This window comes from Bos javanicus, chromosome 12, assembly GCF_032452875.1.
Source record: "Bos javanicus breed banteng chromosome 12, ARS-OSU_banteng_1.0, whole genome shotgun sequence".
In the NCBI taxonomy this organism is placed as follows: Eukaryota; Metazoa; Chordata; class Mammalia; order Artiodactyla; family Bovidae; genus Bos; species Bos javanicus.
Window position 1 is genome coordinate 4132125 of NC_083879.1, and position 20344 is coordinate 4152468.

The window sequence follows — 20344 nt, forward strand, 5'->3', positions numbered from 1 at the left end:
TTCAGAGCTATTAGATTTCAAATTAAGAATGCATTTGAGAAGATGGGAAAATCATTATTTTCTAGGAATATCCACAAGTGCTCACTCCTTTTCTACAATGGAAATACACACATTTCTCCTATTATATGAATAAGAGATTTAGAGATGTGTCATGCTTGGTTCAGAATATCCCTTCATTCTATAGAAGATCTGAGAAAAGACTCTATTTCATTTTTGTTGGAATACAATTACAATCAGAGTTTAATGTGCAACATGGTTTCACATGGACCACAGTTGTTTTTTAACAGTATTGTTTTCGTGCTTGGATATGGTCAAAATATCGATAACCTCAGATATGCAGATGACATCACCCTTCTGGCAGAAAGTGAAGAACTAAAGAGCCTCTTGATGAAGGTGAAAGAGGAGAGTTAAAAAAGTTGGCTTAAAGCTCAACATTCAGAAAACTAAGATCATGGCATCCGGTCCCATCACTTCATGAGAAATAGATGGGGAAACAGTGGCTGATTTTATTTTTCTGGGCTTCAAAATCACTGCAGATGGTGACTGCAGCCATGAAATTAAAAGACGCTTGCTCCTTAGAAGGAAACTTATGACCAACCTAGACAGCATATTAAAAGAGAGACATTACTTTGTCAACAAAGGTTCGTCTTGTCAAGGCTATGTTTTTTCCAGTAGTCATGTATGGATGTGAGAGCTGGATTATAAAGAAAGCTGAGTGCCAAAGAACTGATGCTTTTGAATTGTTGTGTTGGAGAAGACTCTTGAGAGTCCCTTGGACTGCAAGGAGATCCAACTAGTCCCTCCTAAAGGAAATCAGTCCTGGGGCTTCATTGGAAGGACTGATGTTCAAGCTGAAACTCCAGTACTTTGGCCACCTAATGAGAAGAGCTGACTCATTGGAAAAGACCCTGATGCTGGGAAAGATTGAGGGCAGGAGGAGAAGGGGACGATAGAGGATGAGATGGTTGGATGGCATCACCAACTCGATGGACATGGGTTTGGGTGGACTCCAGGAGTTGGTGATGGACAGTGAGGCCTGGTGTGCTGTGGTCCATGGGGTTGCAAAGAGTCAGATACGACTGAGTGACTGAACTGAACTGAACTGAATGGTCCTGAAATTCAACCTGTTTCAGAATCTCCCTAAAACCTTGCTTGACACAGTTATCTTGATCTTCCATGGGGTGGCCCAGGAAATACTCCTTTACTTCCATAATAATATATATAATATAATATATATAATAATATATATAATATAATAAGCTCTGCCATACACTTCGGAGAAGGCAGTGGCACCCCACTGCAATACTCTTGCCTGGAAAATCCCATGGATGGAGGAGCCTGGATGGCTGCAGTCCATGGGGTCGCTGAGGATCGGACGTGACTGAGTGACTTCACTTTCACTTTTCACTTTCATGCATTGGAGAAGGAAATGACAACCACTCCAGTGTTCTTGCCTGGAGAATCCTAGGGACGGGGGAGCCTGGTGGGTTGCCATATATGGGGTCACACAGAGTCGGACACGACTGAAGTGACTTAGCAGCAGCAGCCATACTCTTCAGAATATTGTATGTAAATAATAATACCTGTCTCTATGCCCATCACCCCCATGTGAATCCTCACAAGAAGTGTTTGTTTATATCTGTATACCTAGTGTTGACCTATAGCATTGAAATGTGTCTGATCTATTCAACAACCCTTATTTTATGACTGTTAATGCCAGGGACTGCTTATGAGAATAACATAATTTAACTTTGACTTCTACTATTTAGGGGCTTCCCTGGTGGCTCAGAGGGTAGAGCGTCTGCCTACAATGCGGGAGACCCGGGTTTGATCCCTGGGTCAGGAAGATCCCCTGGAGAAGGAAATGGCAACCCACTCCAGTACTCTTGCCTGGAAAATCCCATGGTCTGTGTTTTTGCTTCTGCTAATCTCTGATTTCAAAATTAGAAGACCCAAAGTAAAAATCAAACTTTGGCAAGATAAAATTATTGAAACTTAGTTTCCTCACCTATAATATGAGGTAAGAACTCCTATGTCAAAATGTTATTTTGAGGATTAAATCACTTAATATAAAGGTAAATTAAAAAATACTAGTAAGCAGATAATCATCAGGAATTGTTATGGGCCAAACATTTGTATCCTCCTTAGATGCATATGTTGATTGATACCCTAACCCCACAACATGATGGTATTTGGAGGTGAGGCCTTTGGATATAGTTAGGTGTAGATGAATTCAGGAGGATGATCAGATCAGATCAGTCACTCAGTCGTGTCCGACTCTTTGCGACCCCATGAATTACAGCACTCCAGGCCTCCCTGTCCCTCACCAACTCCTGGAGTTCACTCAGACTCATGTCCATCGAGTCAGTGATGCCATCCAGCCATCTCATTCTCTGTCGTCCCCTTCTCCTCCTGCCCCCAATCCCTCCCAGCATCAGAGTCTTTTCCAATGAGTCAACTCTTCTCATGAGGTGGCCAAAGTACTGGAGTTTCAGCTTTAGCATCAGTCTTCCAAAGAAATCCCAGGGCTGATCTCCTTTAGAATGGACTGGTTGGATCTCCTTGCAGTCCAAGGGACTCTCAAGAGTCTTCTCCAACACCACAGTTCAAAAGCATTACTTCTTTGGCTCTCAGCCTTCTTCACAGTCCAACTCTCACATCCATTCATGACCACAGGAAAAACCATAGCCTTGATTAGACGAACCTTTGTTGGCAAAGTAATGTCTCTGCTTTTCAATATGCTGTCTAGGTTGGTCATAACTTTCCTTCCAAGGAGTAAACGTCTTTTAATTTCATGGCTGCAGTCACCATCTGCAGTGATTTTGGAGCCCAGAAAAATAAAGTCTGACACTGTTTCCACTGTTTCCTCATCTATTTCCCATGAAGTGATGGGACCAGATGCCATGATCTTCGTTTTCTGAATGTCGAGCTTTAAGCCAACATTTCCACTGTCCACTTTCACCTTCATCAAGAGTCTTGTTCCTCTTCACTTTCTGCCATAAGAGTGGTGTCATCTGCATATTTGAGGTTATTGATATTTCTCCCGGCAATCTTGATTCCAGCTTGTGTTTCTTCCAGTCCAGGGTTTCTCATGATGTAGTCTGCATATAAGTTAAATAAACAGGGTGACAATATACAGCCTTGACGTACTCCTTTTCCTATTTGGAACCAGTCTGTTGTTCCACGTCCAGTTCTAACTGTTTCTTCCTGACCTGCATCCACAGTTTATTGTGATCCACACAGTCAAATGCTTTGGTATAGTCAATATAACAGAAATAGATGTTTTTCTGGAGGATGAGATCCTAATAATAGGCTAACTGCCCTTTTAAGAAGAGACCAGAAATCTAGTCCTTTCACTTCATTCTATGAGGTCACAGTAAGAAGACAGCTTCCTGCAAGCCAAGAAGGGACTAAATCAGCCTGCACTCTGATCTTGGGGATCCAGCCTCCAGAACTGTGAGAAATCAATGTCTACAGTTTAAGGCACCCAGTTTACGATATTGTTACAGAAGCCATTAACAGGTAACGTTTATCTGGCATACTACCTGTCCACTTCTGTGACACTTCTCCACATTATAAAGTGTTTATATTAAAGTATCTATTTATTGCTTTAGCTGTATTTCTTTGCTTAGTCTTGCAACACTGCTTTCATTGCTTTTGTTTTTAGTCTTTACTACCAGAAAGGACAGATTTTTTACATATATATATATTTACTTCTTAATACATACGAAATTTATCATTTTAATCTCATTAAGTTGCTTTAAAATAAGGTGTCTTTCTTAGAGCATAAAGTAAATAGCAGTAACAAAATGTCCCTTAAGTGATTTTTTCTTAATTTAAAACGCAGATTTCAAAGTATCCCATTACATAATATGCAGTGGGAAACAAAAACAACTGATTGACAGGCAAAAACGTGTATTTTATTCAGGAAAAAAAAATCTTCCAAAGGCTCCATTCTTTTTTTTTTTTTCATTCTGTTGTTGTGGTTGCCTAGAAACCAGGACTAGGCTCATGATTTAAGGGAGTGCAGTTTTATGTCTTTTTTCCCTCTAATGCAGAAAGAACACTGCACTAAATATCACTCAAAATTAACACCATTTCATTAGAACTTACTGACACTTCCCTCTGGGTGGTTGTACAGGCAGACCTGCTGCTGGCTATCTTTAAAACTAAGGACACAGATGTTTGTTAACTGGCCAGCAGTGGGTAGCCAGTTTTCTGCCCTCTTCTAAACCAGAGTTGACCCTCTTCTATTTTCCAGGCCCCCAGTCTCCGAAGTTTTGTGTGCAAATCTGCAAGTTATAAACTGTTTTGCAACTTTCTTTACAACCACAGCCTTATGGGTTGGACTGTTGCAAATTATTTTTAAAACAGTGTCTCTAGTAACAAAGAAAAATGGCAAGGACTACACAGTGAAAGGTGAATATCATTCCATTTATCTTTTCCTATGTACCTGACTTCTTATCAAAGTATAACTAAAGGTACACTGTTCAGAAAACTCAAGTCCAAATGTGCTGGTTATGAAGAGCTAAACATAATAACATTGATAACAATTCTATAGAGGACGTGCTATTTGGATTCATGTGAAGGACACGTGATCTGTCATTTAGTTCTATTGTGTTCAAGTGCTTTTTCTTCCTGTTTCAGATGATGCCAGAGATTAAATTTAACCAGGCTTTAGCTCTGTCCCCAAGGAAAGAATGATTTGTGTTTGAAATGATCTGCTGGTACTGAGGAACTGGAATGGTCCAGCTCTGAATTGCTAGTTACAAAGGTGTGTTTCAAATCAAATGGGACTTGATAAAGCCATTTGACAAAGAGAGATTAGCATTAAATCCGAATGTAAACAGCTTAGGCAAAGAGTAAGACAATGGAGGGCAGAGGGAAGCTGATTAGTAATTCAGATTTTATCTTGGCTGAAAAGAGACTGATAGCTAGAGTCCTGGCAATCTTCACCTTGTGTTGACCATCTGTACTGTGAGTTCCCCAGCAGAGAACCAGCTCATTTGGGGACAGGAGAGCAGAAGGGCATAGCTTCTCATAGGAGAGAGAAACCAAAAGCCACGCTAAACGCCATCAATTAAAAGGCATTAGTCCTGTGGGAGCTGCCCATTAAGAGTGTTGAGCATGCACAGATGCTGTTGCTGAGTGCATGACACCAGTAATTAGGTATCACAAGTGGGAGGACTTCACACACTATTTAGCAAAAACACTGCACTGTTTTTGCATAAACTTTTGCAGTAACTTTAATTGCAGTGAATTTTGCCAATGTTGGTCAAAAGAAATATCTCCATTTTATAACAGCCAGGACTGTTGCTTTCTAATTAGGTTTAAAACACATCACAAAATAGATGAGATTACCAAAGAGAAGAGTGGCAAAAAAGAGTACTGTGCTATTGTAAGTGCATTAGTTATGATAAATGTCTATCCTCAGTCCAGAAAAATTAAAGCCCAATTTGTTCTTATACATTTTCATGTTCTTTGTCATTGCTGACTGATGGCTTGTCTTTTGAGTGCATCTTTAACACTTTAAAAATAAATAAAACAGAACTTGAATCTGCATCTCAATTGCTGCAGTGCATTTTTAGCACTACTATAATATGTTCAAGAAATTTTTTTTTCATTTAAGAAACTGATTCCTTTTCTCATTTTTAGTATCTCCCTCTCAAATTCTCTTTCTCCCTCTAATATAGTGTTGTGGTGTTGTTGTTGTTTTTACAAAATTCAGAGGAAAAAAGATAAAATTATTCTAATTGATACAGAATCTATGGAATCTATAAAAATGGGTTATTGAGAATAGGCCTTCTGTGGACTAACCTCATTTTTCTGAGAAGCATCACACATACAAAAGACCCTTCTCTTCCTTCCCTGATGTCTCAGGGAAAAGGTAATGAAAGGGTAGAATCCTCATCCTATTCCTGAAATCAGGGCTGTATAAATACAAATCTGACCATCCTAAACAGGACACTCCAAACCTCTCAAGGGAGTAGGTCCTGTAGTAGTATGCAGATTACCAGAGACGCAGAGTTCATTCAGGCATCCCCGATGCTTCCTTCCTGCTTCCCACGCGTCTCTGTAAGAGTACGTTACCCTCATTAGAACAATCTGTACAAGCCCCTAGGTCTCTTCGGAAGAGCATCACAGTAAGGGAACAGAAATCAATGGCAAAAGCTTCAAGAAGACAATCAGGCAGTCCCTAGGACACTGAGGAGGCAGGAAAATAACAGCTTGTAAAGCTTGACAAGCTCGAGTCAGATGCAGCTTCAGGACTCCTGTTGCTTGGTGTCTGCATCCTGAAATAAGAACATTGTTCTTAAGGGATGGCCAGGGCCCTGCTGTCTTCATTTAGGATGCATAAAGCTGCCCAAGGTAGAGGCCCAGGGTGATTTAGAGAGTACATTTCTTATAGAAATGAAAACCAGACCTTTGGGAAGACTAAATATAAAATAAAATAAAATACCTCAGAATCTGCAGGTGTATGTGCATGTAGAAGTGAGTGCATGTCTGAGTCTGTGTATTGGGACCCATTGATGAGCTGGGTGTAATCAATAATCTAGCAGCCTTGCACAGAGCTATTTAGCTACTAGTCTAGGAAAAGAAAAAGAAAGTGGACTGTGCAGGCAAGAGATAAGTACAGCCCGTGATTTTATTTTTTTATCTATTTTATTTTTTTATCTATTGTTTTCCAAACTAAAATTATCTTGCTTTTAAAAATTGCATTTCAAATTTTATGTACTTTGAGTCCTTTTTCAGAAATTAAGATTCAAAACTTTTCTAATATATATAGTGTATATTACTTTGCATATATATATAAACATTTCTAATATATATATAGCATGCATGAATATATATTACTATATGTTGCATAATATGTATTAATAGATATATATTCAAAAACATGAAATGCAGTCTACAAATTCCTAATAATAAAAGATTGCAAATGATGTTCCAAAATTTCCTTCTGCAAGTTATGAGTACAGAACAGAAATTGAAGTGCAACCTAATTGCTTTGAATACAAACATATTATTTAATTGACTTGGTATTTGTCTAATGATTAGTCTTCTCACCAGTTGAAAGAAGCTATCAACACTAAAGAAACAAAAGTATTTCTGATCCTATGAGGCACAAGTTACTAAAACTATTCCCTCTTGGGAGGAAAGTGCTTGTCCATATGAGGTAAATTATCTCTCCAAGGGAGCCAAATAATCATAATGCTTTTCAGAGGCCAAGTAATAATTCAGAGACAAGTAAAATTTTTTCATGGCAAATATGAGTTTAGGATGTTGATAGATTCCCCCAAGCCTTTCACACTAGAAATGTAGCAAATGGTCCAATAATTTGATATTTCTAAACAGAAATGAGTTTACCCAACATGTAGCTGGTTATTAGAGATCATAACAGTCTTGGTGATAGGCATTTGCTGGCTCTGTAGGTGTGCACACAGAGAGGCTTACTGACAGCATTTAAAATTTTAAAACCTAATATATTAGGATATGAACTATTCAACATCATGTATGCACATGCATACACACTCTGATCATTGAGTAATTGCACACATGTCATACACAGCCACTCCCTCTCAAGGGCACAGCTAAAAACTCTCCCATCATTTAGTCAGAAGTGTTGCCACTTGTCATCAAATATCTTTCTTTCTTTTCTGTCATGGAGCTAACTACAGTGGATGCTGAGGTGATAATAGAAGAATATTTGGTTTTCCAGCTTCTTTCTTAGGGTTATTTATTATTGGATCAATCTCACTGTCAGGCCTTCCAAATACATTTACAGATCATTATAAGACAGGGAGGGCTGGCATGCTGCGATTCATGGGGTCGCAGAGTTGGACAAGACTGAGTGACTGAACTGACTGAATCGATAGGGCTGATAGGCAGTTAAGTCAGTGGGCAGTAGTTACCTCAAATGGTCACTGAGTTTTCTCAGCCAGGACATTTGGTTCCAGTGCGGTCAGTGAAAAAGAAAACATAGCTGAGTCTTCAGTAAAACTTAAGACACAGTCTTCCTTCAAAATTATACTTTGATTGAAATGAAAATGTTTAAAGCCAAAAAAGCCAAATATATAGGAGAGAAAATAGTCCATGTTCTCAAGTAAAGAAAATATATCAATTTATCACATACTGTTTATTCTTCTGGTTTGACTTCTATTTTTTATAAAAGTTAAAGAATTTATAGACATTTTTCAAAGCAACCTGAGAAATTATTGCAAATTCATCTTGGGCACTGGCCCTGAATGTAAAATAAAATTAAAAAAAAAAAAAAAGGAAATGTATTTAAATGAGTAGTAGCAGAGAAGGCAATGGCACCCCACTCCAGTACTCTTGCCTGGAAAATCCCATGGATGGAGGAGCCTGGCAAGCTGCAGTCCATGGGATCGCTAAGAGTCTGGACACTACTGAGCAACTTCACTTTCACTTTTCACTTTCATGCATTGGAGAAGGAAATGGCAACCCACTCCAGTGTTCTTGCCTGGAGAACCCCAGGGACAGGGGAGCCTGGTGGGCTGCCGTCTATGGGGTCGCACAGAGTCGGACACGACTGAAGTGACTTAGCAGCAGCAGCAGCAGCCAGCAAATGCATGATTTTTATATTAAAACTTTAGAAATTCTATAACATCATTATGAATTATTATAGAGTTTTTCTTTCTTACTAATTAATTTATTTATGCCTAATTTATTCATCCTTAATTATCTTCTTTTGCAGGTCCTTGTATAAGAGGATTGAAAACTTAGGAAACTTACCCTCTTTATTGGACAAATAGTTAAAATCAGAAGAAATCAATAAATTTTAGAGTATTGAAGAGATTGTGAAATTTTTCCTTAAAGCTTCTTAGCAGATCATCATGTTATATCACATTTATAGTTTCATCCTGATTTACTATGCTATACTTCCACTAATTTGGGGAATATGAGCTCACCATCAACTTCATCTTATTTTCTCATCCTCTCCAAATAGCATTTTCTTGTAATTCAAAAAATCTCTTAAAATGTTAATAGTTCAAAATGTTCTGGAATAAACTCTTTTTTGATAAAATGGCACAAATGATCATCCAGAATAATAAACTTGTAAGAATGATCAGGAAAAAAAAATGAAAGAGTAATGAACATGCATATATTACCAAATATTTAGAAAGTATTGCAAAGTTTTAATAATTGAGAGTGTGGTGGTCCTGGTATTGTGACACAGGTAATTATAAAACTAATGTAGAACAGTTGAAGCATTTAAATTTAACAGAAAATGGTAGTAACTTAATAAATGATGTAAATATGGTGGTTGTGAAAGTTGCTCAGTGGTGTCCAACTCTTTGTGACCCCATGGACTGTCCTTGGAATTCTCCAGGCCAGAATACTAGAGTGGATAGCCATTCCTTCTCCAGGGGATCTTCCCAACCCAGGAATCAAACCCTGGTCTCCTGCATTGCAGGCGGATTCTTTACCAACTGAGCTATGGTGGTTAGCCATTTATATAAACAATTCAGCCAGTTTCTTCACCTTACTTTTCATAGGTTTATAAAAAGCCATGTGATTCAATGATATAGAGGTAATTTCAGTTCAGTTGCTCAGTCGTGTCCGATTCTTTGCAACCCCATGAATCGCAGCACACCAGGGCACCCTGTCCATCACCAACTCCTGGAGTTCACTCAAACTCATGTCCATCAACTCAGTGATGCCATCCAGCCATCTCATCCTCTGTCGTCCCCTTCTCCTCCTGCCCCCAATCCCTCCCAGCATCAGAGTCTTTTCCAATGAGACAACTCTTCTCATGAGGTGGCCAAAGTACTGGAGTTTCAGCTTTAGCATCATTCCTTCTTAAAGAAATCCCAGGACTGATCTCCTTCAGAATGGACTGGTTGGATCTCCTTGCAGTTCAAGGAGTCTCAAGAGTCTTCTCCAACACCACAGTTCAAAAGCATCAATTCCTTACCTCTCAGCCTTCTTCACAGTCCAACTCTCACATCCATACACGACCACTGGAAAAACCATAGCTTTGACTAGACGGAACTTTGTTGGCAAAAAAATGTCTCTACTTTTGAATGCTGTCTAGGTTGGTCATAACTTTCCTTCCAAAGAGTAAGCGTCTTTTAATTTCATGGCTGCTATCACCATCTACAGTGATTTTGGAGACCCCCCAAAAAAAGTCTGACACTATTTTCACTGTTTCCCCATCTATTTCTCATGAAGTGATGGGACCAGATGCCATGATCTTAGTTTTCTGAATGTTGAGCTTTAGGCCTACTTTTTCACTCTCCTCTTTCAGTTTCATCAAGAGGCTCTTAAGTTCTTCACTTTCTGCCATAAGGGTGGTGTCATCTGTGTATCTGAGATTATTGAGATTTCTCCCACCAATCTTGATTCTAGCTTGTGCTTCTTCCAGCCCAGCGTTTCTCATGATGTTCTCTGCATATAAGTTAAATAAGCAGGGTGACGATATATAGCCTTGACATATGCCTTTTCCTATTTTGAACCAGTCTGTTGTTTCATGTCCAGTTCTAACTGTTGCTTCCTGACCTACATACAGGTTTCTCAAGAGGCAGGTCAGGTGGTCTTGTATTCCCATATCTTTCAGAATTTTCCACAGTTTATTGTGATCCACAGAGTCAAAGGCTTTGGCATAGTCAAGAAAACAGAAATAGATGTTTCTCTGGAACTCTCTTATTTTTTCATGATTCAGCGGAAATTGGCAATTTGATCTCTGGTTACTCTGCCTTTTCTAAGACCAGCTTGAACATGTGGAAGTTCACGGTTCACGTATCACTGAAGCCTGGCTTGGAGAATTTTGTGCATTACTTTGCTAGCGTGTGAGATGAGTGCAATTGTGTGGTAGTTTGAGCATTCTTTGGCATTTCCTTTCTTTGGGATTGGAATGAAAACTGACTTTTCCAGTCCTGTGGCCACTGCTGAGTTTTCCAAATTTGCTGGCATATTGAGTGTAGCACTTTCACAGCATCATCTTTCAGGATTTGAAATAGCTCCACTGGAATTCCATCACCTCCACTAGTTTTGTTCATAGTGATGCTTCCTAAGGACCACTTGACTTCACATTCCAGGATCTCTGGCTCTAGGTGAGTGATAACATCATCATGATTATCTGGGTCATGAAGATCTTTTTTGTACAGTTCTTCTGTGTATTCTTGCCACCTTTTCTTAATATCTTCTGCTTCTGTTAGGTCCCCACCATTTCTGTCCTTTATTGAGCCCATCTTTGCATGAAATGTCCCCTTGGTATCTCTGATTTTCTTGAAGAGATCTCTAGTCTTTTCCATTCTATTGTTTTCCTCTATTTCTTTGCACTGATCACTGAGGAAGGCTTCTTATCTCTCCTTGCTATTCTTTGGAACTCTGCATTCAAATGGGTATATCTTTCCTTTTCTCCTTTGCTTTTTACTTCTCTTCTTTTCACAGCTATTTGTAAGGCCTCCTCAGACAGCCATTTTGCTTTTTTGCATTTCTTTTTCTTGGGGATGGTCTTGATTCCTGTCTCCTGTACAATGTCACAAACCTCCATCCATAGTTCATCAGGCACTTTTATATATATATTTTCTCTTTTAGAAAACCATCAAACATTTATTTTAAAATAGGTTAAGCATTGATAAACTCTTTTGGCTTTGACCTGTCTGAGAAGTTCTTTATCTTTCTTTGTGTTCTAAATAATAGTCTTGTTGGATAGAGTGTCCTAGGTTTCAGATTTTGCCTTTCAACCCTGAATATATCATGCTACTCTCCTCTGGCCTGCAGTTTCTACAAAGAAGTTAGCTAATAGACTCATTTGAATTTCCTTATATATAATTCTGTGTTTTTTTCTTGTGGCCTTTAGAATTCTGTCTTTCTTTTCTTTTTTTTTTATTAATTTATTACTAAAAAAAAATTAAAAAAAAATTATACATGTGTTCCCCATCCTGAACCCTCCTCCCTCCTCCCTCCCCATACCATCCCTCTGGGTCGTCCCAGTGCACCAGCCCCAAGCATCCAGCATCGTGCATTGAACCTGGACTGGCATCTCGTTTCATATATGACATTTCACATGTTTCAACGCCATTCTCCCAAATCTTCCCACCCTCTCCCTCTCCCACAGAGTCCATAAGCCTGTTCTATACATCAGTTCTATACATCAGAATTCTATCTTTATTTTCAACTTTTGCTGTTTTACTTATCATATGTGTGATATGGGTTTGTATGGATTCATCTTTTTGGGGTTCTCTGTTACTTCTACTCATCAATATCTATTTTCTTCTTCAGATACGGGAAGTTTTCAGTCATAACTTTTCTCAAATATATTTCAATCCCTTATTCTCCCCTTTCTACTTCTGAGACATCTCGTATGAGAATGTTGAAACATAAGGTTATCCTAGAGATCTCTAAAACTCTTTTCACTTTTTAAATGTGTTTGTCTGTCCACTGTTCTGATTGGTTGGTTTCCATTATCTTCTAGATTACTTATGCTTTCTTGTGTATCATTTTATCTGTAATTCATTCCCTCTAGTGTGTTTTTTTTAATAATTTCAGCTATTGATTCATTAATTTCTAATAAAGTCTTTTTAATATTTTCTATTTCCTTCTTAAAATGTTCATGGTGTACCTCTATTATTTGCCTTAACTCAGTTAACATTTTTTTTAATTATTGCTAATGCTTTGAATTCTTCATCTGATAAATTGTTTATGTCTGTTTTATCATTTATTTTTTCGTGGCTTTTCTTTTGTTCTTTTGATTGAGAGCAATTTCTCTGCCTTTTCATTTTGCTTAACTTTCTCTGCCTGTATGAATTAGGTGAAACTGTTACCTCTTGCAGTCTTGAAGGACTGCTCTTATGTGGGAGCATCTTATGTGGGAGACTGTGCATGCCCAGTGCTTTTGGTTGGAGGGCTTGATTTGATGTGGACATAAGTCACATCCTCAGGATGTGGTAGAAGCTACTATCTCGGTAAGAGGTGGGGCTGGAGATAGAGGAGCTAGAGCTGAAGCCTGGGATAACACAAATTTCCTCTCTTCTCAGTGGCTGTCACCACCCTAATGGTGGTTGGATGTGATCCCAGATTGTGAGCAGAAACTCTGGGACTGGGCCTAAGCTGACTCTATTCAAGTATAAGCTTTCTCCTCCCCACACTGGGACCATTTGCTCCAGAGGAGGGGAGAGCAGGATCAAGTAGATCTCCTGTGGGATCTCACCTATGTCAGCCTGCAGACAGAGGTTAATACTCTGCCTGGGCAGTACCTACAACTATTTCCCTTCTCCACTCAGGTGCAGCCTCCCTTGCAAGTCCCCTTTGCTTCTTACAGAAAACAACTGCTTCCAGCCTCTGATACCCTACCCTGTTATGGAGCCACACCACAGAGCAGGTGAACTGTCTCTGTGTATTGGGGCTCAGTGGTCAGCTGCAGTGGAGCAGCCACTGTCTGAGATTTGGGCTGCTTCCTACGCACTGCTTCAGTCAGGGCCAGCAGTGGCCATTGCCATTCATCTCAGCTCCAAGCTGGGGCTAGGTCTCCTGTATGTCCCACAGTTGAGACTTATTTCGGGTTGCAACTCCCTAGATCCAGTGTGGTGCTGTGACATGGAATGAGAAATGTTGGAGCGCTCACTTGTCACTGGCTGGGGCATGCTGGAGGGGGTTGCAAGAAACATGGCAACTGGCAACCCTAGAGTACCCTCTACCCACTCTTCTTTGGGAACAAGTGAGCACATGCATGCTCTTCACAAGCACAGTCCAGTTTCCCACAGTTCTCCCATTAGTTCCCATGGTCCTCCAACCAGCCAAAGGGGCTCATCCTGTCTGTGTTAGTACTCAGTCTATGGCTCCCACTGCTCACTCTCCAAGGCGGATGTCTGCACATGTATTCTCTTTTTTCCTCTGGGTCCCCTCCCTAGGGCACAGGTCCCAACTCAATCACTTCCCTTCCCATCCTACATGATTGCATAAGTATCTTCTCATAGCCTTGGTTGTACAGCAGTCATCCTGCCAGTTTCTAGCTATGTTTCAGCTATGTTCCAGCTGTTCCCATCACCCGTTTCAGTGATGACTGTTTCACATGGAGATGTATTTTTGATGTACTTTTGGAAGGAAGGTGAGCTCCATATCCACTTACTCTGCCATCTAGATAATAATACTGAATCTTTTCAAGTAATTTCAAGCTATGGAACATATCTATTCACTCAGTAAATTTGATTTACCCCTTTTGAATATGAAGATATCCAGAGATGCTGGAAATATGCCTCTGAAAGTCCATCAAATCTATTAAAAAAAGAAAAAAAGAATAGTTCATTATAGAAAAATTATATCACATGCAATATGTTCTAAAGATTGACTTAATTGTTCTAATTATTTTAAATTATTTTTAAATACAATTTTTAAAAATTAATTGTGCTTTTTAATGAAAATTACATATTATTTATTAGAATGTCTCAAATGACAGCTTACTCATTGAAGAGAGTGAACTGCTCAGAGTTTGCAACACATATGTTATTTAATCATTTTCTCTTTAATTAATTTTGGTTATATTAATCTCCTGTTATTTCAAATGAATGTCTGAATTTCCATTTCAAGTAAGCTTTCAAATGATAATGCATTTGTTAAATAATCTCAAGCAATTTGTAAAATTTATCTATAGATGACTCTTGTATATCCATAGTAGCTTATTAATCATATAAACATAATAGCTACATTTAGACAAGATAAGAAACCTTGCCTTGGTTGTCTATTTTTAGCCAACACAATGACTTAATTAAATCACTCTATAGTTCATTCAATTGACTGACTTGATGTAGAACATATACGGTTGAAATAATGAACAGATAGGCTGAGGCCAAAGTAAACATTGGGGATGTTTGTGTGAATGCATGTGCCTGTATAAATGTGTGTTGAGTACATGTCTTCATATATGTGTATAGTCTGTATCAACACAATTATGCAAAAATTTACTGGAAAAGATATACGTTCCTGTATTGATTTATTTCAAGATTCCACCCTATGATTAGTCATATATTCTCTTAGTGATTCATGATATGATAAAAGATTGATATTTATCCCCACTGCAATTTTTCAGAAATGTTATGTACTAATATAAAATATCTTGTTACCCATCAAGGTTTGAATGTCACCTCAACCTGTTTCTGGCTGAAAGACAGTACTTAAAATCCCACTACCAGTGATTCATTATTTGAGTTAACAGCTTTCTCCTGTTAAAATAAGAACACCCTTGTGGAAGAGAAACATGCTTTACAGTATCCAGCTATTAATAAAATGGATAAAAATATCTTTGATTTCTATATAATATCCAAAAGGTCAGTTTATCAATATTCTAAACTTATAGCAAGTAATAATGGAAGACAGTGTTTATAGTTTTTGTAAGAGAGAGGCTAGAAAATCACAGAAATAGGTGGAAAATTGACATGAATGGGGCATGGAAGTAAGAGGGTGAGATTACTTGGAGGTAATGTTTAAGGGGAACAAGGGTCAAGGTTGGTGGGTGGCAGTCAGGTGTATAGTCCAGACAGCTAGAAAAACAGGTTATAAAGCTGGAGGAGAGAATGCCAAAAGCCACAGTAGCATATTTATTTAATCTAGTACTATCTTTGCAAGACTGCATACCATGATGCTTAGGGAAGGAATAAACATAATTATTAATATTATTTATATTCTGCTACTCTCCCTGAGAAATTGGTAGATTTGCAAATGTCTTCTAGCAGGAAAACATAACCATTAGAAAAGCTAATTAAAGTCTGAGATTTTATTTGGCTTGAAACCTTCACAGGTGTCAATCTTTCTTAATTAGGAATACAGTGAAAAAAAGCATCCATATTACTCTAAGCCATTCCATGCACTGTGAAATTGCTTTTTCTTCTCAAGAAAATGTGAAGTTATTTCTTTTTCTTAACACACATTCCAGACATTTTAAATGTATATTTCCTCGAAGAGCTGCAAAATCCACAGCAGATTTCCTTGAAGTTTTCAGTTTTATAAATAAGTAGACAAATAAAAAGGCAAATCTATATTTGTGTGTAAATATGTTTAAGGAAAGTTTGTATAAGGATAGATTTAATATTCATGACATATATATAGGAATCACCTATGTGAATATATTTAATATATACATGTAATGTGCACACTATTTTTTTTTTCATTGAAATATCACTTGTTTTTGTTGTTTCTCTAAGGAGCTAAGATTACTTTATGAATATCTAGTTAATCTTCAGTATTTCTTCAAGGTAAGCACCATTAATTTCATACTTTTTATGTTAAGGAAAGAAAATCATCAAATATATAATAACAGCGCAAGCTCTTTATTGTCAACCAAAAAAAGGACACTTTTACACAGTGAACATACAAATTTCACAAATAACATAATGTGATACACACATTTGTTATGTGTGTGTGTTTGTATATATAGACTGACTTTTAGCACTGAAATACGTCTGTATTTTCAAATATAAATTTGTTGACAAGGTCTTTAAAATTATTGAACATTAGAGATTAACCCCATTTTTGTGATACCATTCCTATTTTCTGTTATGTATGTAACCGTCTCTTGGAATTTTCTGTTCTTTGTTCTGAATCAAAGGGGAAAAGTCAAATTGGTGAAGAATTCTCAGTGGGCAATGAAACTTTACAGCATGTGTCTGGAAGTTTGCAAAATTAGTCTGTAATCCAGTAAGATTATAGTTATGGACAGAAGCCAGCCATTGGTTTTGAATTAAAGACAGTGCAAGCAGAAAAGATAACCTTAGGTCAGAAGTCTGGCAGAAGCAGGAAGAATTTCTCATGAGCCTTGTCTTCCCCAACAGCCTGTGCTCCCTACTCCCTGTAGGTTCCACCTGAAACTATGTCATTCTAAGCCTTTATAACTCCATTAGGAAGAAAATCACAGTCTGGTGAGAGATTAGTGAGGAGTACATAGATTTTGTAGTGACAAACAAAAATCTGAATTTTTTACTACCACTTGCCAGTGGAGAAATACTACATAAATTATTTGGATTCTTGCCTGCAATACCAAGATGATAATATTTACTTCATATGGTCACTATGGAAATTTGATACTATAATTCACATGAAATACTTAGCACATAACAAGTTCTGAAGAGATGTTATTTTTCTCCCTGATTCCTGCAGAAGAGAAGAGGAGGAAAACCAGTTTTTCATCAAATAACTGGACAATAGAATATGGACGAGGGAAAATGATTAAGCAGCAGGCAAATACAAAATAAGAAATGCTATGAGTGAATGTATGAGACTGGGTAAGTCACTTCAACTTTTGCAGTCACAATTCTCGGGTTGCATTGAAAATTTCTTCTACCACTAATCCAGTGAGTCTGGAATTTGTGAAGATAGATGGGCAAGAGAGAAGAAGGAAATGAAAGATGTTTGTTAAACTCCTTCCAAGTGAGAAACAAAGTGCTAGTTATTTTATTCACAATAATTATTGATATATTTAACAATATTTCAAGTATATTCAATGACTTGTGTAGTCACATGTCTGGAAGGTATGAGGGCTGAGATTATAAATCCAAAGCTCTCAATTTCTAAGAAGGTGGCTTTTCTTAGGGGCATGCAGCAGCTTCATCAGGAAAGATTTTCAAAATGTACCTGTCAATGCTGTACACAAAATGCTTAATTTTTCATTCTTTGAGGTGGGAAGCTTGATATAGAAAATGTATTTAAAGATGACCCCTTCTGACTCTGATACTTCAATATTCATCTAAGACAAGCAAATATAAATGATAAGGCAAATTAGGAATATTGGGTGGTAATCTGGAAGGTCAGAGGGTTGAATTGGCTCAGTCCTAGTTAGTGGCTGGGAGGTAGCAAAGAATAGTGTTCTGATGAGACAACATAAAAATAAATTGATCAATATATTTTATATGCATAATCATGAGCACCAGTCAGGTATATTCCTAGTTATAAGGCCAACAACCCATAGTTTAGAAGAAACTATAAAATTTCATTTATATTTTTAATATTGATGACTTTAGTTAAGCAGAATAAATTAAAATTAAAAAGCATTACTTTAAAATATTTAGATAGTGAATTTAAAGAGCTATACAACATTATATTTATGACAGCTTGCTTTCTCATTTTAACTTTAGTATGCAGAATCCCTGGATCAATTGACATTTGTTTATTCAATTAACAAAAATTAGAAGTCAATCAGGTAGATAAATATGAATTTGCCTGTGGATATAGACTGAAATGTGAGACCAGGAAGGTGACAAGTTTCATCCTGTGTGCAAACTTGATTAATTATTGATGGCTCTGGAGCAGTCAGTTAAGGAATAATTCTGGGACACCTTGGCCAAGCTGGAGTGCAATGATTGGTTCGTAATGTCTATTCAAGCAAGTAAAAGTTGGTGGTTTGTTTTATTTAAAACCTCGTCTAAACTCTTACTTTTATAACTTGACTTATATGTATGTATGTAAGTAAACTTTTCTATGTCAAATGAAGAAAGTGATCAATACAGATATAATATCACTTGCCCTCTGCATTTTGGATGAGGAAAAGGTGTATTATGTGACCAATATCTCACATGATAATGAGGAAAGCAAATAAAGATCCTATTCAGATCTGATGAAGTATGCAAAATTAAGAGCAAAACAAACAGCAGTTAATAGAGCACTGATGCTTACATGAAGGCCAGGAAATGATGATAATGGTGATGAAGACTACTACCAACAATTACTGAGATATTTCTATCTGCCAGCCACTGAATTAAGAAGATTTAAATAAGCTGAAAATCATTTTATTTAATACTTACAGGGACTTCTTGAGTTACTGACAAGTATGCTCATTTTTCAGGTGAAGAAACTGAGATTTTGAAAGTTTAAGTTAGTTGCCTAAGGTTCACGTTATATTTAAATAACTTGTTCAAATTTGAAAACAGAGCCTGGCTCCAAATCTCTTATTTATTTAGAATTCTATTTAGATCAGAAAATTCAGTGTTCAAAAGTTTAAGTTGTCATTTAGATAAAATATTGCAGAGTTTTAGATAGGATATGGATTCGTAGTTTGGTTCTGGCATATATTAGCTTTGTCATTGTGGAGCTGGCCAACTTTTTAAGTCTCCTGACTCTTCAATAATAAGAAGGGTACAAAAATATCCATCTTATGAGGATGTAATAAAAATTACATGAAATGAAATTGTTGAAAGCATGTAGCATAATCCCTTATATTTAATAAACACTGACAAAAGCAATACAAATTTTAGCATAATTGTACAATTGATTAAGTATAATTTGTCATAACCCAGCTAGCTTAAATCATAACCTACCAGATGAAACTAGTGGTGACCATAATTTTCTTTACACAGCCCTCCTTTTTAAACCCTTAATGACTTTAACTGAATATGTAAAGACCTTTAAAACTGGTCTTCAGTCTCTTGATCTCAGAATTCAACAAGACTTTTTTTTTAAGTGTTCATAATCGAAAATTTCTATGAATTTTGATGAAAAACATCAGTTTTCTACTTTTTATTAAATAATAAAGATTTATTTTCAATATAATGGCTAGCATATTTATCTTGCTTATTTTTTATATCTGGTTGATTGAATCACAATTTATTTACTAAAACCTGTCCTGATTACAGATCTACTCAAAATTATATTGCATTGAAAAATTAAGAGATATCATCATTAATACTGACCTCCCTGAAGACACAACATACCAAGGTGTTCCTAGCATGCTGGGTCAAATGTGTCTTTGCTACTATCTGTAATGCACAACTTCTTATGCTTATTTATGAATACTTCTTGGACTGATGTTTCTGTTGATGTCTTTGCTAGGAAATGGCATGCTATTTCTATCAGGAAACTGTTTCAGTTGCTACTTATCAATAGCTGAATTACAAATTGATTCTCCATCTAACCCTAGGTAATAAAAGGGTGTCCTTATGCAGCCCCTTTAATGAAAGATTTCTAGTGAGCAATTAATAATGTGATTTTCAAGAAGATAATTGACTGTAGTCTAGCAGATGGAATTTACAATTTTTTCTGTCCTACTTATGTTTGACTTGGCCGGACATCTTGGTTAGTATTAATATAACTCCTCAGGGTTTTTTAACATATTGTAATATAATCTATATTCTATATTTTAAATGTAGGTTTTTTCTTTTTTTGAAAGTGCCAGCACATAAAAAGAGTGAATGTTAGACTAAACCATAGTGATAAAAATGGCAACAGCAAGAAATGCTACCTATATAAGCAAGGTACTCAACTTTGCTTTTCACTGATGTGTTTGGGTCTGCGATGTAAAATCTAGGAGTGTGTGTGTGTGTGTGTGTGTGTGTATGTGTGTGTATGTGTGTCTTGGAACATTCAGACTAGTATCATTTGGAGGTACTGAGGAGTA

At 37.2% G+C, this 20344-nt stretch overlaps 2 long non-coding RNA genes across 2 annotated transcripts in view; both read left to right on the plus strand.

The window, feature by feature from the left end:
* Positions 1 to 3387: 3387 nt before the first annotated feature.
* LOC133258148 (uncharacterized) lies at positions 3388 to 8813 on the plus strand. Its single transcript, XR_009739829.1, has 3 exons — positions 3388 to 3522; positions 4648 to 4774; positions 8717 to 8813. It is a non-coding gene; the product is annotated as an uncharacterized LOC133258148 (long non-coding RNA).
* A 5705-nt stretch (positions 8814 to 14518) lies between these two features.
* LOC133258149 (uncharacterized) overlaps positions 14519 to 20344 on the plus strand; it is a 42115-nt gene continuing 36289 nt past the window's right edge. The window contains exons 1-3 of the long non-coding RNA XR_009739830.1: positions 14519 to 15290; positions 16164 to 16214; positions 17116 to 17240. This is a non-coding gene — a long non-coding RNA (uncharacterized LOC133258149). The remainder of the gene's footprint in view (positions 15291 to 16163; positions 16215 to 17115; positions 17241 to 20344) is intronic.